Here is a 14158-nt window from a genome sequence, read left to right on the forward strand (position 1 = left end):
CTAATAATCATACATGTTTAATATAGACGAACAATATTAAAATGTGATACACTCGGGGAATATATAAATGAGTTTAATTACATACACATTAAATATCCCGTCAGTTCCAGGAGATTTGTTATTTTTCAGATTATTATCTCTAACTTTAATTTCTAAAAAAAAAAACTTTTTTCCTTTTGAAAAATATAAGTAAATATCTAAGTCAAATTAATTAGAGTCACTGGTTCCAGGCTTTTCTACCACAACAAAGAACCTCACGTAGGGTTGATTCTAAGAAACCATGGTAGTCCAGATTGTATTAGTGTTACTATGGCTGTAACAAACCACGGTAGTCCAGATTGTATTAGTGTTACTATGGCTGTAACAAACCACGGTAGTCCAGATTCTATTAGTGTTACTATGGCTGTAACAAACCACGGTAGTCCATATTGTATTAGTGTTACTATGGCTGTAACAAACCACGGTAGTCCAGATTGTATTAGTGTTACTATGGCTGTAACAAATCACGGTAGTCCATATTGTATTAGTGTTACTATGGCTGTAACAAATAGATTGTTATACATCCATATAAATATTCATTATAATGAATCTAAGGTTTCTATATTTTGTAATAATTTTCCAGAAAAAAAGTGAAACATTTATTATTTTACTGTGACAAAGTTGTTAATCTATGGAAACAAGTAAAATCGTGGATAGATACTATGTTAAAAAGGAAATAGTACTAAATTCATTAAATATATTGTCATGTTTATGATAGCTACTGAACTGACCTGAACTTTATTTACTCTCAGGCCGTAAACCATGGCATATGAGGTACATAATACAATGATACATATATTTTGACAAGATGGCAAACGTATAAGTATTTCACATAAATTAATAAACAAATAAATAAATAAATATATATATATATATATATATATATATATATATATATATATATATATATATATATATATATATATATATATATTATTATTATTATTATTATTATTATGTGTGTATGTATGTATACATACATACATACATACATACATACATACATACATACATACATACATACATACATAAAATACATATCCATGCAGGTATTTTAGCCGGGGGACTTAAAAGTATTCATAATAAATTTACAGAAAATTGACAATTTACGAAGGACACCGGTTTTCTTGCTGTTGAAGATATTATGAAATTTATATGTATTAGGTTTTCATTGACAGTATTATGGTAAGTAAATAGTTCTGGATTCTTTAAAAATGGGCATTTCAGTATATAGTGGAACTCGTCTTCGATGTCGTTACTGTTGCAGAGCGGACATATTCTATCATGTAGTGGTATTCGTGTCCATCTACCGGTGTTAATGCGGAGATTATGGTTTGAGAGTCTAAAACGTAATAATGGACACCAATGTTTTTTCTCAAGTGATGTTAAATATGTCTTAAATGTAACACAATGTAATTTGTAGCTTTTTGCGGAATTATCGATATGACTGTACCATGTTTTTAGGAACTGATATGTAAGTTTTAAAGAAATAAATTCTTTAAAAAGTGTAGCACTTGCAATTATATTACATTGTGACATCCATATATATGTACAACCAATGTTATTCAATATTGATTTTACAAAGTCTATCCATTTATGTTTGTAAATATTATTTTTGTAGTCATTCAATAGCAATCTATAAAGAAATAATGATAACTTGGACTGCTTCCCTGTAATTAGTCTGAACCAAAAGGTAATCATCCTTAGCTTTAGAGTTATTATTACTGGGAAACGTCCAAGTTCTCCATACAGCATGTACAACGGTGTAGTATTCCTCACTGGTAACAGTAGTTTAAAAAAAGTATTATACAGTTTACTTTCGAAACCCCATGTTTTGCATCCGTATATACTGATTGGTATAACCATGCAATTAAATAATTTAAGCTGACAGTGAATAGGTATATTACAGCGTTCTGCTTGTTTGATTGTCGTCATTTTGGATATCATTACACAAAAAACTAAACTATTGCTTAACTGTTTTGTTTTGTTTTTTGTTGTTGGTTTTGTTTTGTTTTTTGTACGCTGGACAGCATTCAGTGTAAAGTTGCTATGGATATGTTTTTGTTTGATGACTATGAATGCATACGTTAGTTATGGAGTGTCACCGTAGTAGATCTGTTTAAATGCCAATAAACGTAGTGCCGTGACTTTGATTAATTTGCATCTAATTTGCAAACTTATCAAATATATAAAATGTATATAACAATTACTAATAAACATTTGTTATAAACACAGTTTTATATCGAACAATATATTCTTTTTTTCACAAACTGTCTTGGATTGACATTTGTATTCAAATTAAATTTAGCAATACCACGTTTGTCACAAACAAGAAACATGTAAGTAATAATAGCTTGTGTGAAGATGCATTTCTTTCAAAACAAGACATCTGAACTACCAATCGCCCTACCCCCTTCCCTTAATGTGTATCTCCTTCGTTTTGTTGTTTTTTTCAACTTATTTTCGAGCTTATATCCAATAAAGGTTCAAACATGTTGTCCTGGGCACACACCTCAGCTATCTGGGCTGTCTGTCCAGGACAGTGGGTTAGTTGGTAGTTGGTAGTGGTTAGTGAGAGAGAAGATGGTGTACATATCAGCCTTTTGTCCGATGGCTTAATCACGACAAAAGGCTGATATGTACACCATCTTCTCCATACATTCTTCTTCTTTCTGTTTTTTTTTTTGTCTTCCCATTTCGTTTAATTTAATTATATGATATATATTACCTGACGGGTTATTTTTACAAAACACATTTTATATTCCATTACTGTATGACATTGTGTACGTGTTGATAACACATTTTATATTCCATTACTGTATGACATTGTGTACGTGTTGATAACACATTTTATATTCTATTACTGTATAACACTGTGTACGTGTTGATAACACATTTTATATTCCATTACTGTATAACATCGTGTACGTGTTGATAACACATTTTATATTATATTACTGTATAACATCGTGTACGTGTTGATAACACATTTTATATTCCATTATTGTATAACATCGTGTACGTGTTGATAACACATTTTATATTCCATTACTGTATAACATCGTGTACGTGTTGATAACACATTTTATATTCCATTATTGTATAACATCGTGTACGTGTTGATAACACATTTTATATTCCATTACTGTATAACATCGTGTACGTGTTGATAACACATTTTATATTCCATTACTGTATAACATCGTGTACGTGTTGATAACACATTTTATATTCCATTACTGTATAACATCGTGTACGTGTTGATAACACATTTTATATTCCATTATTGTATAACATCGTGTACGTGTTGATAACACATTTTATATTCCATTATTGTATAACATCGTGTACGTGTTGATAACACATTTTATATTCCATTATTGTATAACATCGTGTACGTGTTGATAACACATTTTATATTCCATTACTGTATAACATCGTGTACGTGTTGATAACACATTTTATATTCTATTACTGTATAACACTGTGTACGTGTTGATAACACATTTTATATTCCATTATTGTATAACATCGTGTACGTGTTGATAACACATTTTATATTCCATTACTGTATAACATCGTATACGTGTTGATAACACATTTTATATTCCAAACTTATAACTTATATTGCTTACAAACTCATAAAGGATACTCCCCGAGTGTTTTGTGGTCATACAGACATTCATTCTGTTGAATAACCAGTGTGTTTCAGAATTCACAAACTAAGCCTGCTTACAAACTCATAAAGGATACTCACCGAGTGTTTTGTGATATGATAATGTATCAGCACGAATTGATGAAAGTAAGAAATCCGAAGCTTGCCGATAATTTTTATACTTTTATCAACGAGTGCTGGTAAATTATTATTTTATTATTTAACTTTTTAAATAATTTTTCATAACAGATCTAATGTTTAGAATTAAATATATAAATGTGAAATGTATACACAAAATACTTACAACAATATCAATACTAGTTCTGGCTTTAAACAAAATCCTAAACACAGTGTTCAAAATACAAAAAGTCCACCCCGACAATATATGGACATTATAATTTAAAAAATCTATACAGTAGAACTTCGTTAACTCGATCTTTGTAAACTCATTACCCCAGGAAATCAGGAGATCCAGAAATAGTTCCACGACATCATTTTCATCAAAAGGCTAGGTTCAACTCAGTCCATCATTATCTCAATATTGAGCCATTTTGTTCGTTACCCTTCAACATCGAGATAACAACGTTTGACTGCATATATATAATTAATCTTTAAATAAATTGTGGCATATATACCAGAATTTTACAAACTTATCATAATTGCAACAAGAGAAAGCCAGGCTTTTTGTTACATTATAATATGGATTCAGCTCCTTTTGTATTCATGTAATATCTGGGATAAAACCCGACTTTTAAATATTAATGGTTTAGTTATTAATATAATAGCATTAATAGGATCAATGTTGCTGTTACATTATGATATCACAAGCCATTAGCATTCTTTTCATTTGCGACAGTTGTAAACAATATCAGTAATGTGGGTTGAATGTCTTTATATTTGGCAGCGATAGACTCGTTAACTAGCAAAACGGAAGTGGCGTGACGTCACTAATGATAGGTTTATGTTGTCAGTGTTTATGGATGGAACATTTCTATAGCTACAACGTGATGCAGGAAACAAAAAAATTACCAAATAAACAAATACATAAATAATGCATTTCTAAACAAGATAAAGAATCGGAAAGAAACAGAAAGAAAACACGTTCACAAGAAATCAAGTGGTAAACAATGATGACATGACAGTACTAAATGAGTCGATACTTGCCATTTTGGGTAACTGATTCTCACTGCAACGATTTTTGATCCTGGCTATTATATGGTGTACATCTCCGGGATCAAGTGTATAGTTTTTACTCTTGAATTGGCAAAAGAATTATTTATGATCTAAAATAAGGTCTACCGTATGTAGTATCCAGTTTTGGAAAATTAGTCACATGATGTTTTCATATATTTAACAGTGTTTATATACTTAATAGTATTTATATATTTATTTTGGTTTATTGAGATATTAGACTGTCAGTGTTGAACAAATGTCTGCCTGCATGTCTAACTCTGTGTGTGTGTGTGTGTGTGTGTGTGTGTGTGTGTCTCTCTCTCTCTCTCTCTCTCTCTCTCTCTCTGCCCCTTCCCACTCACTCACTCACTCTCTGTCTCTGTCTCTCTGTCTCTCTCTCTCTCTCTCTCTCTCTCTCTCTCTCTCTCTCTCTCTCTCTCTCCCCACTCACTCACTCTCTCTTTCTCTGTGTGTCTCTCTCTGTGTCTCTCTGTGTGTGTGTCGTCTCTCTCTCTCTCTCTCTCTCTCTCTCTCTCTCTCTGCCTGTCTCCCTCTGTCTCTCTATGTCTGTCTCTCTCTGTCTGTCTGTCTCTCTCTGTCCCTCTCTCTGTCCCTCTCTCTATGTGTGTCTCTCTCTCTCTCTGTCTCTGTCTCTGTCTCTGTCTGTCTGTCTGTCTCTCTCTCTCTCTCTCTCTCTCTCTCTCTCTCTCTCTCTCTCTCTCTCTCTCTCTCTCTCTCTCTCTCTCTCTCTCTCTCTCTCTCTCTCTCGTCAAATTTCCCAGCCGTCCATTATGCTAACAACCCCTGCAATTGCACGGCACCTTTTTGCTTTGGCCTATATTAGAATTTTGTCCACTGCTTGTGTTTTTGCCGTGGATGTTTTCTTAGTTGCAGGAATTATACTAATATCATACGTGAATAGGGACTGTTTCATAATTACTTTACAGAGTAGCGATCGAGCCATGAAATAAGGGACGTTATAGTAAGGTATTATATACATTTGTGAAGAACACTTCAAAAGCGTTAATACCTTCTTGTGTTTTCAAGTCGTCCATATCTTAGGAATACAAATAACGTAGTATCCTCGCCAGAAGTATTTGTTTCATTTCTAATATATAATAATAAGAGTAATTTATTTGTGAAAAAAAAAATGTATTTTACAATATAAAACAATGGTACAACAAAACTACAAAATGAATTTAAAAAATAACAAATATTAAACTACTACTACCCATAATATTAGTGATTATTATTATTATTATTATTATAATTATTATTATTATAATGGTAATTTCCCAGTGGCTAAATGGGGACCTGATGATTGACACTGCGCATCAAAATCTAACAACATTAAAATGGTAATTTCCTAGTGGCTAAAAGGGGACCTGATGATTGATACTGCGCATCAAAATGTAACAACATTAAAATGGTAATTTGGACCTGATGATTGATACTGCGCATCAAAATGTAACAACATTAAAATGGTAATTTCCCAGTGGCTGAACGTGGACCTGTGTTTCATACACTCCTAATGTTCGTGGTTGAAATGGAATCATGTATGAATCTGAATGACAAAATCGTATTAAGTGATCAATTCAAATATTTGCACAAGGCAGAGTCGAAAGAATGTTTTAAGCAAAGTCTTCATTGTTTCTACAATCCACTACCAGGTGCTCGTCCGTTGGAGGACCGCCACTCCCCTAGGATATCCGTAACAGGATATTTCATCCCTCCTCTACTCTCAAGACTAGTTTGTAAAACCTCAAACTTGCACAGGATAGAGCTCAATGTAAGTTTTTTTTTTTTACTTCAGTGATGGCTTGCATTCACGAATCACTGTAAAAACTGTTCGTGAAAGCACGCATGCAACACATGAAAGCACGCATGTAGCCGATGACAGCATGCATGTAGCAGATGAAAGCATGCATGTCGAATTTGCAAAATAAAAGCGAGCAATGTTGTTTCGGGCTATTAAATGACCGCCTGAATTCATGAAGTGCAGCTGTAGACATTACAAGGTCTAACGATCTGCTGGTTTACCTAACAAACAGCAAACACAAATATTTGGTCTAAAACTTTATGTTTAACTTGTCCACAACGACTAAATAGCTGTTTGAATAAAGTACCTTTTGTACTTCAGTACTTTATTCAAACAGCTATTTCGTCGTTATACAGACACATCCCACTTGTTATCAATGCATTAGTAACCATAATGCAGAAGAAAACACTTCGTTCATTTGTCCACGTAACGCTAGCTTTTAATAATATTGTCAAAACGTTTATGGTAGTAAGCGTCACATGAATAGGAGCGTACCCAAACTGACCTGCAGGTCAGCTGTCATTGGATCCTACCTTCAACTGTTAGAGAGTCTGCCAGAAAGGTGCTATGGTGAAATGCATACAAATATATTTTATTGTTATTGGAATATATCCACAAAACCTTGGCAAATATCTTACAAATTGAATATTAAGAAACAACTATGAAATAAAAAAGAACAGACGTACATACCTTGAATATTAGTAAAATGTTCTTGGTTGTGAACAGAAAGTATAACGAAGACACAACCAATGCAAGGTTTCCTCAGTGATTTATTCAGCGGATCAAGAGTCTTCGCATGTGTATCAGCAGGAAACGGCGCACTGCGGGGGTTTCACGTCCTTTAATACGCACAGTGCGTGTCTGTCATTGGTCCGAGTTTTACACTTACCATTTGGGTGTGGTCGTTAAAACTGTTGCATCATTTGCTTCAACAGACTAGTCGCTATACATGTTTATCATTTTATGGGGCTATGGGTAGGGTTTCCAAAGCGAGAGAGAGAGAGAGAGAGAGAGAGAGAGAGAGAGAGAGAGAGAGAGAGAGAGAGAGAGAGAGAGAGAGAGAGAGAGAGAGAGAGAGAGAGAGAGAGAGAGAGAGAGAGAGAGAGAGACAGACAGACAGACAGACAGACAGACAGACAAAGAAACAGAGACAGATAGAAACAACGACGGAGATCCCTGAGAGAGACAGAGGCAGATTGTTTCATGTTGTTGTTGTTGTTTTTCGAATAAGCTGTTTATACCAACAACTGATGTGTGAAAACCACATTTTTTACGGATTGCGAATAAGGTTTTGAAACATAAATATTGTATTCGAACAAAAACCAACAACAAAAAACAACACCTACACACAATGAAAAACTCTATTTGTTATATTATAATATGTATCCTAATTTCTGAAAAAGAAAAAAGTAAATGAAATAAATTGGCGATTGAAATCACATGACGGCATAATATATTTGTTTTGTTGAACTAGGCGACCTTTTTCAGAAATTTACTTGCCCATGGACTTTATAAAATAATGCTTATTCAAATTTAAGCTTTATTTAAGTTAACGTAATATTTATTTAATGCTGCTGCTGTAAAAACCTACTCAGTAAAGCGATCGTCCAAATATTCAAAGGGTGTGACCGGCCTCGGTGGCGTCGTGGCAGGCCATCAGTCTACAGGCTAGTAGGTACTGGGTTCGGATCCCAGTCGAGGCATGGAATTTTTAATCCAGATACCTTCTCCAAACCCTGAGTGAGTGCTCCGCAAGGCTCAGTGGGTAGGTGTAAACCACTTGCACCGACCAGTGATCCATAACTGGTTCAACAAAAGCCATGGTTTGTGCTATCCTGCCTGTGGGAAGCGCAAATAAAATATCCCTTGCTGCTAATCGGAAAGAGTAGCCCATGTAGTGGCGACAGCGGGTTTTCCTCTCCAAATCTGTGTGGTCCTTAACCATATGTCTTACGCCATATAACCGTAAATAAAATGTGTTGAGTGCGTCGTTAAATAAAACATTTCTTTCTTTTCTTTCGTTGAACTAGGCGACCTTTTTCAGAAATTTACTTCACCATGGACTTCATAAAAATAATGCTTATTCAAATTTAAGCTTTATTTAAGTTAACGTAATATTTATTTAATACTGCTGCTGTAAAAACCTACTCAGTCCAAATATTCAAAGAGCGGAACGTAGCCCTGTGGTAAAGCGCTCGATTGATGCGCGGTCGGTTTAGGATCGAACCCTGTCGGTGGGCCTATTGGGCTATTTCTCGATCTAACCAGTGCACCACGACTGGTATATCAAAGACCGTGGACTCTGTGGAATATCGATGTCATAAACACATTTGCTATTTGGTTTTATTAACCCTGTTAGCAACGTGTTGCTGGCAATGGGTTGTTTGTTCACAAGCCAACAAGACCTGTATACCAGAGCGTAACGTTTTCATGACAAATAGTATAAAATCGTGTAGCGTAGCGAAGCGATTTTGTACTAAATTTGTGACTGTTATACATCGATAAAGTCGCAAAACCAAAATGAAGAATATATTTATAATTACAAACAGCATGACTTATTTATTTAAAATTACACATAATTCATAAGTCAGTTTCCAACGTTCCTCCCATTATCTGCTTTACGTAATCACGTCACATTTTATAAAGTGTTAGTAGAACTTTCAAAGTTTAGTTTGTATAACACATTGATCATGTATATATGTTTAATAAAATATACTAAAGTAGAAAATTACCGTTTTCACTTTTTAATTTTAGGTGTTAAAATCGACAAATTCAAATAAATATTATTTCGTTTGGAAAGGGTAAAGTTAGTTTGTTTTGTTTAACGACATCAGTGTTAGAGCATATTGATTTAATAATCATCTGCTCTTGGATGTCAAACGTTTGGTAATTTTGACTTATAATCTAAGAGCGGAAACGGGCGCACGTGCAGGGGGGGGGGGGGGTATTGGGGGTCGAAACCCTACCTGCCCAAGATAAAAAAAATAAATAAAATATATGGGGTTTTTTTGTCTGGGGGAGCATGGCCCCCATATAAACTTCGCTCAAAGCAGTCTATAACCCCCAACCCCGTTGAAATCCCTGCACACGCGCCTTGGAAACCCGCTACATTTATTTTTTATTTTTTTATTATTGTTTTTTTTTAGCAAGGGATCATTTACATGTAGCATCCCACAGACAGGATATCACATGCCATGGCCTTTTATATACCAGTCATGGCGCACTGGCTGGAACAATCCCGCCGGTGGGGATCGATCCTAGACCGACCGCGCATTAAAAAAAAAAAAACCCACCTTTTTTTGGTGTAAATAATAAATAAAAATAACATATAGTCTTAATAAATGTTACGTATATCGAACATAGCGCCCTCTTCCTCTACCCCTAGAGCGTTACGTAATTATTAACACCCCCTTACATGTAACGCGTATGCCAACCGCTGGTCACTGTCAAAATTTCAAAATCCCCCACCGACCCCTGGCAAGGTACTGTACCATACCTCTGTGGATATAAATATATGTTGGAGGTATGAGACGACCCCTCAATCAAGACAGTTAAATTTGTTCAAAATCACGTGAGAAGCTCAGCGCCTGCGCAAATCAAGTAAATTCCCAGTTCTACTGGCGTCCCGCTAATTGAAGAAAAACACGCTGGCCATTGGGTTTGCAGTTGACCTAGGTAATGTAGATAAGCGAGCATTGCGAAACTATAGCGATGTGGTGAGCCTTTTATGTACCAAACAGAACTGGATCATCTATTCTAAATGCTTAAATAATAAAACTATTCCAGACACTGCAGCTTCACGTATATACTATTCAGGTCAGAATTTAATGTCATGATGTGGTCAACAACTGGCATATCAAATTCCCTGGTATGTGTTGTCCTGTCTGTGTGGAAGTGCGTACAGAGAGACGATGGAGTGTATAGCATATCTTTGATGCAGATAGTGAATAGTTGATGTATATAGCGAATGGTTGATGTATATAGCGAATGGTTGATGTATATAGCGTATACGTAATACACTGATGCACTGATACGTGACACACTGATATACCTGATGCAATTAGCATATACCGCATGTACATATTGTGTGCGTGGTGTACCTGGTGAATATATCATGTACACAGCGTGAGTTTGAAGTATACATGATGCACTGATATACCTGATGCAATTAGCATATACCGCATGTACATATTGTGTGCTTGGTGTACCTGGTGAATATAGCATGTACACAGCGTGAGTTTGAAGTATACATGATGCACTGATATACCTGATGCAATTAGCATATACCGCATGTACATATTGTGTGCTTGGTGTACCTGGTGAATATAGCATGTACACAGCGTGAGTTTGAAGTATACATGATGCACTGCTATGCCTAATGCAATTAGCATATACCGCATGTACATATTGTGTGCGTGGTGTACCTGGTGAATATAGCATGTACACAGCGTGAGTTTGAAGTATACATGATGCACTGCTATGCCTAATGCAATTAGCATATACCCCATGTACATATTGTGTGCGTGGTGTACCTGGTGAATATAGCATGTACACAGCGTGAGTATGAAGTATACATGATGCACTGATATACCTGATGCAATTAGCATATACCCCATGTACATATTGTGTGCGTGGTGTACCTGGTGAATATATCATGTACACAGCGTGAGTGTGAAGTATACATGATGCACTGCTATGCCTAATGCAATTAGCATATACCCCATGTACATATTGTGTGCTTGGTGTACCTGGTGAATATAGCATGTACACAGCTGAGTTTGAAGTATACATGATGCACTGATATACCTGATGCAATTAGCATATACCCCATGTACATATTGTGTGCTTGGTGTACCTGGTGAATATAGCATGTACACAGCGTGAGTTTGAAGTATACATAACGCATGCTTCATATACATAAGATATGATTCATTAACATATAGTATTCTTGATGCAAATAGCGTATGTCTGATGGACATAGATAATACTTGATATACGTAGCTCATGGTTGATGTACATGACGTTTACATGATATTCATAATATGTTCGTGAGGTGCATAGCGTATGTTTGATGTGCATAGCGTATACTTGATGTGCATGGCGTATACTTGATGTGCATAGCGTATACTTGATGTGCATAGAGTATGCCTGGTGTACATTGCGTATACTTGATGTACATAGCGTATACGTGATGTACATAGCGTATACTTGATGTGCATGGCGTATACTTGATGTGCATGGCGTATACTTAATGTGCATGGCATATACTTGATGTGCATAAAGTATGCCTGGTGTACATTGTGTATACTTGATGTACAAAGCGTATCCTTGATTTTGATAAAGTATGGTTGCTGTACATGGTGTGTACTTGTCGTACATACACGATGTATTCAGTGTATACTCCATGTGCATATCATATACTTGATGAACATAGCATATAGTTGATTTACCCAGCGCATGCTTTATGCACATAGCGTATATGTGAAGTACATAGCGTATGCTTGGTGTATCTAACGTATGATTGTTTTATATAGTGTATACTTGATGTACATAGGGCATATTTAAATAAATTAGCGTATACTTGAAGTACCTAACGTATGTTCGATGGACATAGTATCTGCATAATGAAATAAGCATACTTGATAGAAATAGCATATGTGTTACGCATATACTTGACTAGTGTTGCACATACTTGAATCATGTACATAGAGTATGTTGGGTGTTCACTGTGTGTACTTGATGTGCATACTGTATACTTGATGTACATGACATATGGTTCATGTACGTAGCGTGTCGTTGGTATACATAATGTATATTTGAAGTAAATAGCTAATCCTTAAAGGGACATTCCTGAGTTTACTTCACTTTTTAAGATGTTATCGACTAACAAAGACTTTTAACGATTGTAATTGCATATCTGTGACGGAACATGCTCTTAAATTTGTTTTCGCCTGTGGCGATTTTAATTGTGTTAGAGGGCCGTGTGCAGTTTAATTGCACTTAGCTAGCTGGGCAACTTGTTACGTAATACTTCGCGCGATCGGGCATTCCAATATGCACTTAGTCCAGCTGTGGAGGCCATGTGGCGAGTAGTTACGTAATACCTCTGCGAGTGCGGTTTTTACAACCGTGATTTGGCGACGATGGCGTCAGTAAGTCTGACGATCAGAGAGAAATATACCGACGCTAGTAGAGGTGAAATATCACATGATAGGGGGAGGTACCGCCTTGTACCCCCAGGCCAATTCTGATTTTATAATAAATAGCTAGTTTTTAGAGATATCGAGGAGAACCAGAATAGGAAGGCTCCCAGGGAACGTAGTCCGTTGGACTTTGGTAAATATCATTTCTGCTCTGTGTATAACCTTGATGTGATTGATGTGACTTTAAATATTTTAATACTGTATTATACCAATATTCTTTAGACAGTGTCTTCGGTCATCTGACGAAGTAAATCGTAGACTTTTTGTTCTAACATTATACGAGTATTTGGTAATATAAAGCTTAGCCAGTCATCCTAGCGGACCTAGGTAAACTGTAGGTTATTGTCTTTATTGTGATAGGTACCAGTATTAATTCTGTGTTACAAGGTTACTGAATGAGTAGTTAGGGGTAATTAAAAATTAACCCGTTAGGAATAGAGCTGTAATTCCTTTATTAATTAAGTTCCCCTGGAAGCGTTCCTAAATTATCACACGTTACTGAACGAGTAGTAAGGTTTAATTAAAAATTAACCAGTTAGGAATGGTGTTGTAATTCCTTTATTAATTAACTTCTCCTGGAAGCGTTTCTCAATTATCACACGTGTGGGTGTGGTGTAACGGTGAAGTGATTCGCATATTGTGTAACTAGACACCTAGAAATTAACTAATTAAGTGATCAGTTCTGGGTTGTTATTATTGTTGTTATTAATTAACTACTACGGCTGTACATTTGTCAGCGTAGATTAATACAGATTCCAAAGTGTATTGTGTTTTTGTTGTGTTTCTAGTGAGCTAAACGTGCTATAAATATATATACTTTATATAAGATCGTATCTCTGATCATACCTAGAGACGAGCCATACTAGGGTTTAACAGCCTGTTACAGAGAGATCTAATAGATATACAGTTAGGAGAGATATTTTGATAATCGTGTTTTATTCAGTTACGGGAATTATAGAATCCCCGTGACATTCACATTCCACACTAAACTTAAAGGCACTCTGTCACGGATGGTTGACCTAATAAAGTATTACCTTCAAATATATACATTTGATTTGTCGCTAAAAGTACTTTATTTACCATCTACATAACTACCATAACCCACTAATTACTGATATTTTGTAAAAATAATTGAATTCTCTCAACGGTCCATAATTCAGGAAAAAATAACGGCTATTTGGAGCGAAGAGGTGTGACGTATTAGTTTTGTAGTCACGTGATGGGCAACCCCCGAATAACTGCAATGTCAAAACGATTTGCCAAGCTCGT

Source organism: Gigantopelta aegis, chromosome 1, assembly GCF_016097555.1.
Source record: "Gigantopelta aegis isolate Gae_Host chromosome 1, Gae_host_genome, whole genome shotgun sequence".
Lineage (NCBI taxonomy): Eukaryota > Metazoa > Mollusca > Gastropoda > Neomphalida > Peltospiridae > Gigantopelta > Gigantopelta aegis.